Genomic DNA, 8370 nt, shown 5'->3' with positions numbered 1-8370 from the left:
CATCCGCACTTGAAAATTTCAAAGTAATTTTCAATCATACATCATAGAGAGAATCTCTTATCGATGATTTTGATGAATAGCTTCATTGTAGATGCAATTAAAATTCAGCTCATGGGGCTTTATTGTTAGCAACTTAATTGCATATAAATTGACTTCGACCCGAAAGAGAGAAGGTATACACAAAAAAAGGAACTAAAGACAAGTGACAATGAATAAACGAGAACGGCGTACGTAGAAAATTTACATCGATTTTCTATTAATATAATGTTAACGCAATTCAGAGGGTGAATGAAGGCACAAAAAATTCACTGCTGCCGTCGCTATTTTTTGTGTCTTTTTTTTTCTACATATTAAACACACACACTATAGAGGAATTGTAATGTAGCAATTATTCACTTCAGTGTGACGTCAGACGCAAAATTAATGGGTCGAAATTTATTTTTTTTTAGAATCTTTCGATCTATTCTTTTATTGTCTATTCCTTTGTGGTTCTTTATTATAGTACAGTGGTGGACAACCTTTTGTTTTTTGCGGCACACCTTTGTGGTAAGCCTTAAACTTGATTGTATTCCAACACACGGCATATGCTTCGTAGAATTTCCAAAAATTTGTGACCGAAGCTCACAGGTTGCCCACCACTGTTTAAGCACAATGCTTGTAATTTTCGATGTCTGTATGGATAGGAAAATTCGAATAAAATGGGAAAAATAGTTGAGTTATTTGGAACGATAGTAAGGATTTGTGGTGTAATGTGAAGTTAATGATGTAGCTGATAAGATGGATTGGGTAGGGGAAGGGATGAACTTTGTGGATTTTTCGAGAATCAGACAATTTTTCTTGCATATTTTGCAGTTTTGTTGAATTTTTTTGTCAGTATAGATGTCAAATGTCATTGAAACGTAACTAAGTACGAGTTCGAATCTCAAATTTCCAATACATGCTTGAATTTTCGTAACGATTGCCCATTATTTTGCAAAAGTTGCAGTTCAAATCCCATCCAAATTTACATCCATAGCTTCTCTCTTTTTCCATCCTAAACAATGTTATTTTCATCAATTTCATCCTTCTTACATCCACCAATAATTAACCTTTCACTTTCACAAGACACATCTCAGCCTTCTTTCCAGTCACAACAATAATTCTCCATCACAAAACCTCCATACCCAAACTAAATAACACGCAACAAACAATCTCTCTCTTCATCCGCCCTGATTTGCGTGTGTCCCTATGTCTCAAGGCAGTAAACAAGTATGTAAGTGAAAAATACACTGCGAACAAGATTCTTTTCCTGCTAATGACGTGCGGAAGAAAAAGAAGGGCAATTTTTGCTTGTTGTTACTTGCCATTTCTGTTACTGCCTCTTTATTTGCTTTTTTTCGTTGTTTTCCTTTCTCGTCGTGGTATAAAAATCGGAAGGAATTTTGCCTTGAACAAAAGGAGTATGGATGTAAATGGTCACATAGAAATGCTTAAAGGAGGTTTTGTACAGTAGGCATGTCAATTCTAGTTTTGGACTCTAGTCTGTCATGTATAGAGCTGTATGAAGCTCAGACTCTACAGCCTCTTCACCCTTAACAGGCTTAAATGCCGTAATTGCCTTTCTGTATTATGAATGCTTGCTCTTTGCCCGTCAGATCACTCTATAGGTCACTAGACGTCACTGACGTACAAACCCCAATAAAGTAAAACTAAGAATTTGACAAACGACATCATAAAAAGGAACCGAAATTTCGCCACTATAACTAATTTAAGGCTGAAAGAAGAATTTTTTTTTTTTATTTTTGGACATTCCAACAGCAACGGCAGTTATGGAAAGCTTAATAAATAAATCTCACTTCCTTTTACTCACTCACACATTCTGAATGTGCTTGGAATTGCGGATTTTATTTCTTCTATTTTTTTTTTTGCTAATGACCTTCGTGGGCAGTTTTATGGACAAATAGTTTCATTTTAATAATGTGAATAGTCAGCGCATACATAACAGGCTAAAGTTGCTAAATTGTCACTAATTTAATTATCATTAATATTTGTTAACATTTGTTTGTTGTTGATGAATTTTTGAGGTTTTAGAGGCAGTTTGGGGTGGAATAGGTTGATGTAATGGATGTAATTGGCATTAGGGGTTGTTGAGTTATTGCATAACGCTTAAACAGGAAGAAGGGAGAAGAGAGTGTCGGTAATTTAGATTGTATATACGCCTGTCTTTCAATAGTTGTGTTATAGAAGAAGTAACGGACATAATGGGAAGATCATAAAGCCGATTTGTCATTTTTCGAGTTACATAATTCATGAACGGTCCCATTTAGTTGATTTAACAATCTGAATTTTAATGACTAAATTGCAATTTATAATGAGCAAATAATGAGCCCTGTAATGAGCTTTGTACATAGATACACTTGGTCATAAATCAACTGATTTATTGACGTTCAAGTTATATAAAGAAGGTTGCGGAGCTGTAATTCTAGTCTAAATTGTATTGATAGCTCAATTGGAAAGCAAGAGTGTCACGAAAAGTTGGTGCTGAATTTCGACTCCCGGATTGCTCCAGGAGTTCAAATCCGAGCATCAGTCTTAGTGATTAATTTTAAGAATTTTAGACACTTTTCTTGACAAGAAACTTTCAATGGAGAGTTTCGAACTCATAATCGCTACCATATTATAGCAACATTTAAGATCCAAAGCATTCAGCCATTGACCCACCGAGCCATTTAAGATTCTCATTAGGATTTTGTTGTTTTACGAATATAAATAGCTTTTGTACATGAATTTAAAGTCCAAAATTCTCCACCAGGCAAGGAGTATACTTTCGGATATGGGAAAGACCATTTCGGTACCTAAAATCGGTTTCTTTGTCTGCTAGAAGAAATAGAAACTAACTTGAATTCACTTCGATTTGCTAAAAGTTGATTGAAATTTGTATGAAATTACATACTTCACAAGTCTTAGTAGCAAAATTTCCATGCTAATTTAAAAATAGTTTTATAGTAAACTGAAGTAAACGTCGATCTCTGTTTAAGCCTGATCAGAGTAACTTTTTATTTTTTACGGCACCTCAGTAGTAAGACTCGAGCGAAATCGCAATCGTCATTCGGTTCATAGCATTTCCAAATATTTTTGGCGGCACAAAAATTACCCATCATTGCTTTAACCAATGCGCTCATGTCATCAATCCACAAATCCCCAACCTCAACTTTTCATGAAAATTTTATATCAGCATACAACACGTCGTTTTTTTCTTCTTTTGACGGAAGTTTTTTATTCGATATTTTTTTTTTCATCATCACAGAAACGAAAAGAAAAAAAAATTGAAACTTTTTATGCAGTCAATTAGGCAAAAAAGAAAGATGAAGGAAGGAGGCAAAAAAAAATTCTTTTTTTGTATTTACATTTTTTCTGTCGAATAAATTTTTATGACGAAGAATATAAAGGCAAAAAAGTATATTAATGACTTTTCATAATTTTGACTTTCCCACAGCAAAATGGAATTATTTTTGCGCATTTTTCGTGTGCTGGGAAAGTGAATAAATCGAGTATAATAAGTGACAGGTAGCATAATTGAGTGTTTGTTGAGAAATTATGGACAATATTAATAAAGTTTATTGCATTTTGATGAATTTTATGGTTCATGACCATTAAGGATTCTGTCGATGTCGTGGAATAATTTTTGGACTAATTTAGTCGGTTTATGGACATGAATATTTTATTATTTTTTGGATTGAGGACTAAGTGAATTTTAAGTAATAATTTCTCCAGGGACGTCCATGTTTAGGAACAATTTTCAATTTTTCTGCTTTTTTCGTCAATTAATTCTGAGGTGTGTCTTGGTTTTATTTTTAGAATTTGTGGATGATATTAGCATTTTAGGCAATTATTGGGGATATTAGGAGGTTTTGTTGTTGTTCACTTATCACGTTCATAGGGAAGTAAAGAGGAAGGAGGGGATCCACTGTTCATTTTTCAAAAAAGGGTTGATAAACTGTAGCATAAGTGCACTTAAGATTCTAAAGGGATATTGAGTATTGTAAAAATTGTAAATGTGATGATAAATAGAGAACAAAGTTCCAGAACTAAACAGGGGTGCAGCTAGACTCAAAAACCCCTCCTACCCCTTCCTATATGAGGGAATACGCCCTTAGACCAAGTGAACATGACTAAATGTCTAAATAAGCAACTCGAACTGCTCGAATCCATTAATATTGATATAAGTATGATAATTACTGGAAAAATCATAAGTAAGGTTACATCCGCTCATCCTACCTCCCAAAAAGAGTTAAATTACAAACCCTACTCACTTACTTCTTACCTCATTAGTTGAGGTGCTCATGGGCTCATTGCGGTGACTAAGAAACGACTGCAGACAGTTCTATCCTTCGATAACTTCAAGATATATCCTGTTCTATCCTCAGCCAACTATAGGAACCTATCCAAAGGAGAGTAGACCCTTTCTTTTGGACAAAACTATTCAATTTAATAGGAAATTTCGAGAAAAAGTCCCAAAAATCCTCAATTTTTTGTGTTTAAACCAAAAAATCCCAAAACCCCTTTCCAAAAATTCACATTTATTCCTTCATAATCACCCAAAAAAACACAAAATTTTCCCATCGATTTTTCTTAATTTTAATAAACTTTTATTCCATCATTTTCTTCCATCCTTCAAATGTATTTAATTCTCATATTCAAATTTTTTTATTTTTTTCTCTTTCATATTCATTATTTCCATGGGAATGCAGCAGCTATGAATCATAAATTATTCATTTAATTCACATTACAGTGAAAAAGAAAAAAAATATTTATTTCGAGTTTTGATTTTGAAATGAGTAATAAAAAAAATTGATTTTCATCTCTTTTCATAATTTACAATTTTTATTGGCGTTAAATATACAAAAAAGAAAGAAAGAAAGAAGAACTGAAAATTTATAGGAAAGGAAACTGAAAGTTCCAGGCTATTTGATATCGTTTGTTGGGGTTTTAATGATTCTGTGAGAAATTTTATGTAAATGCTGGATTTTTTTTTTTTATTATGTCTATTTCGTTAAAAGATGTTAATTGAAGGAATGACGCAAATGAATTGATTATTTTTGTGGGTAGGGTGGGGATTATTGATTAGATTCTGAGGTATGTTTGTGAATTTAGTGTGGTAATTTACTTGGAATTTTGATTCATTTTATGGAGAATTTTTAAATTGGATTTCTCAAAATTTCAAGTTTTTAATGAATTTTCTGAATTTATGCAGATTTAAATTTCAAACTTTATTAAATCATTCAAAATTTTAAATTTAAAAAATATGAATTTTTAAATTGGAATTTTGAAAATTTTAAAATTTGAATTTTTAAATTTGAATTTTGAAATTTTAAATTTTTTAAATTTAAATTTTGAAACTTTAAAATTTGAATTTTTGAAAAATTTTAATTTTTAAATTTGAATTTTAAAAATTTTAAATTTGAATTTTGAAATCTTAAAATTAGAATTTTGAAAGTTTAAATTTTGAAATTTTAAATTTTTAAATTTGAATTTTGAAACTTTAAAATTTGAATTTTGAAATTTTCTGAAAAAAAAAATTATTTAAATTTTTGAATTTTAAATTTTAAACCTAATTTAATCCAATTTATCATTAGTCTCCATTAATCTCCATCAACTCCCATCATTCATCTCCCAACAACTCTATAAAATATCACTTAATTTATTAAATTAATTACTGCAGTAGTTGTCCACTAAAAGGCCAATATCCATTCCATTGTAGTTTGTTGTATCTATATAAATCGTCCATGTACGACAGAATAAATTTACATAACTTACAACACTAGTTTTTCCGTAAGCGTTTACGACTATATTTTTGACATGCACGCATGAATTTTTAAGGCCCATGTCGTCAGTAAAATGACGACAAAAGTGACATGTGTAGCAATTTTAATGATTCACGAGTTTTACAATTTGTGGGGGTGTAGGGCAGTGCTTTATGCTTTTTGTTAATTTTTTAAGGGATGGATACTTAATATTTGTTGGAATTTGAACCATAAAATTACAAATTTAAGGTTAGAATTAAATTTTAAAGGTTAGTAATGTGCGCACAACATCCAATCCATTCACAAAACATTCCAATCCCTTTTCCATTATATCCCAATGTCCTGCAGACCGTAAAAATTCACAAATTTTCATAAGCATCAACAGTTTTGTTAAAGAATCGACATCGACTCGAAGGAGCGTAGTCAGGGGGAGGGGGAGAGGGTTAGATACCTAAAGACCACCCCATCCCCTCCTGTCGACCCTCCCTCAATGCTCCATCATTCAAAAACATTAAATGATCTCGATCAATCGGCAGTATCGAATGCTCAATCAAGCACAGCTAAAGTATCAATTCAATTACAGTTTAATAGAATATTAACATAATTATTTCAGTATATATCACATCACTGCTTTAAATATTTCATAAAATACAGCATACTGTATCTTCTTTTATGAACTTTCTCTCTCTCTCGTCCTGTGCTGTTCGTAAGCACAACACAAAAAAATTCAGCAAGAATGGTGTTCATGAATCTTATTTTTTATGTAACATGAAGACATTATAGCGATGCATGTTGGTGTTTTTGTGCTGTACATTTTTAAGGGATTAGTGGCGGTTTAACTGTTTTTGAATTTTTTTTTTGGTCATGCTTAAATGCATGGTTTTATGGGATGATGCCAAAAAAAAACAGATTCAGAATGTGGTCTAATTAATTATAATATCTGGAGGAAAGCTTTATGTGTCTTTTAAGCTTGGATTACGTCATTTTGATTTTAAAGCTGGATGGTATGAGGTAGAATGGTGTTGTGAGACTGGGCTGGACAGCACTACGTGGGTAAAACGGAAAGTTGCCCTCAGTAGGTCTAAAATGAGTCCTTATCTACAATGTAGTTTTCCTTAGTAAGTCTTATGGAAAGTTGCCCTGACGACACTGTAATGACTAATTCTGGTCTATACTGAGTCTTAAGTTAGTTTAAAACCTCTACGGTGCAGTTATTCCTTACCGAACCGGTAATATCCCCAGGCTGACTGTATAGAATAGAAACTTTTTTTTTTGGTCACTTTTTTGGTCATTTTTAAAAAAAGCTAGGATGACTAGTTACAAGTAAGAACTTTTGCACAAAACTTTGACTTGATGATGGACATTAGTCGTCCTTAAAGCAATAGCTTATAACAACCTGATTATTTCCTCTCTAAGTCGACTTGAATATAAACAACTCTCTTCAGACTTCGAGTAAGCATTGTAAAAATTCCAAATATCTGCACTGTGAATCTAAAGGATTCCATAGGTTTAAGTTAGGAATTGACAAGTCATGGAACCCATAAAAGTCTGAAAAATGTCTAAAAATAACCTTTGAATATTTGAATTTTTAAAAAATTCCTTTAAAATGTGTTGCTACCCTAACTTCCGGTAATTAGTCATACGGATTGAAATACCCAATAATGTGCGAACTCGATGGATTTTAATTGAAGTCAAACTTAGGTGTCCGACTCCCGAAGTTTTGCCAACTCTGCTCCATACCCAAAGCATTCCAAGCAGGCAACCCAATGTCTTCAATTCCTAGAAGCATCCATACCCAATTAGCCCATTTAACCTCTCTAACAATCAGTCATATCCATCCAAATATTTGAAGGAATCAAGTTTGCATATAAAATAATTTAATTAACCACAGGGCACACGCCTCCACATCCCGGCACTCATTTATAATTCACAATCCTCAAACTCTTGCTGAATTTTTCGTCCACAAACATACAATAAATTTCCATTATCTTTTAAAATTATTCTATCTTTGTTTTACGAATATATGGACGAGATAATGAATCTAAAACTATTTTATATTCCATATAGGCAACAGAGAGTGCACTGCATGTAACATCGAGGATGAAAATTGTGTGATATAAAGTGTTGTAGTGATACAAAAAAAAAGAAGAGAAGCATATATTCAGTGTGTGTACCGAAAGTAAAATATGAAGAAAAATGTGCGAGAATAAGGCAATGAAAGTCACATAAGACACTATTAAAATATATATACATACATACAGAGGATGATAAAGGACATAAAAATTTTATAATGTTATTACATTGTGTGACTCTTTATATGCAACATTAAAGGAATGAATTAAGCGAATAAATGTCTCTATTATTACATATACAGTAAGACATATATTGCTATAGTGTCAACGATAAGGTACATAGAAGTAGCAACTGTAGGGGAAGTGGCAGAGTGAAAGGTAATTATGAGCAAAAAAGACACTGTTTGCATTTCAATTTTTTATTTCATTGTCATTCAAGGATGATATGGCGAATGAGGGAAGTCATTTGAGGGGGCTGTTCACTTGTTAGGTAACTCTCTGAAGAGAGGACGGGA

This window comes from Chironomus tepperi, unplaced genomic scaffold, assembly GCF_022539635.2.
Source record: "Chironomus tepperi strain 1889 unplaced genomic scaffold, CSIRO-AGI_Ctep_v1 contig_235, whole genome shotgun sequence".
NCBI classification, from domain to species: Eukaryota; Metazoa; Arthropoda; class Insecta; order Diptera; family Chironomidae; genus Chironomus; species Chironomus tepperi.
Note: the sequence above shows the minus strand (reverse complement) of the source record.